The 680-nt window shown below is 56.9% G+C and overlaps 1 protein-coding gene across 1 annotated transcript in view; it reads right to left on the reverse strand.

The window, feature by feature from the left end:
• Window positions 1-680, reverse strand: part of PSMC4 (proteasome (prosome, macropain) 26S subunit, ATPase, 4) — a gene marked incomplete at its 3' end in the record, with an annotated part of 3,058 nt that overhangs the window by 845 nt on the left and 1,533 nt on the right. The gene's annotated exons all lie outside the window — the stretch shown is intronic.

The raw sequence follows: 680 nt of genomic DNA on the forward strand, positions 1-680 counted from the left end.
GGGAGAGTCATGGAGACCATAGGAGCTCATGGAGAGCCATAGAGACCATAGGACCTCATGGAGAGCCATAGGGCCTCATGGGGGGGGCATAAGAACTCATGGAGAGCCATAGGACCTTATGGAGACCATAAGACATCATGGAGAGCCATAGAACCTCATGGAGAACCATAGGGCCTCATGGGGGCCATAAGAACTCATGGAGAGCACAGGAGCTCATGGAGAGCCATGGAAACCATAGGACCTCATGGAGAACCACGGAGACCATCAGGACCCAAAGGAACCCCTTGGAGCCCATAGGACCCGCTGGAGCCCGGTTAAGGACCTCATGGAGAGCCATAGAGACCATAGGACCTTATGGAGACCATCAGGACCTCAAAGAACCCATCAGGACCCCATGGAGCCCCTAGGACCCAATGGAGTCCATAGGACCCGATGGAGACCATAGGACCCTATGGAGAGCCACGGAGACCATGGGACCTCACGGGGACCATAGGACCTCATGGAGACGATCAGGACCCAAAGAAACCCCTTGGAGCCCATAGAACCTCACAGAGCCCATCACACCCTCATAGAGACCATAGGACCTCATAGAGACCATCGGGACCTCAAGGACCCCATCAGCACCCAAAGGACACCCCCCCCCACCCATGGGTGCCCCCGCAGCCCCTCGAGGACCTCAC

This window comes from Nestor notabilis, unplaced genomic scaffold, assembly GCF_000696875.1.
Source record: "Nestor notabilis isolate BGI_N333 unplaced genomic scaffold, ASM69687v1 scaffold8564, whole genome shotgun sequence".
In the NCBI taxonomy this organism is placed as follows: domain Eukaryota; kingdom Metazoa; phylum Chordata; class Aves; order Psittaciformes; family Psittacidae; genus Nestor; species Nestor notabilis.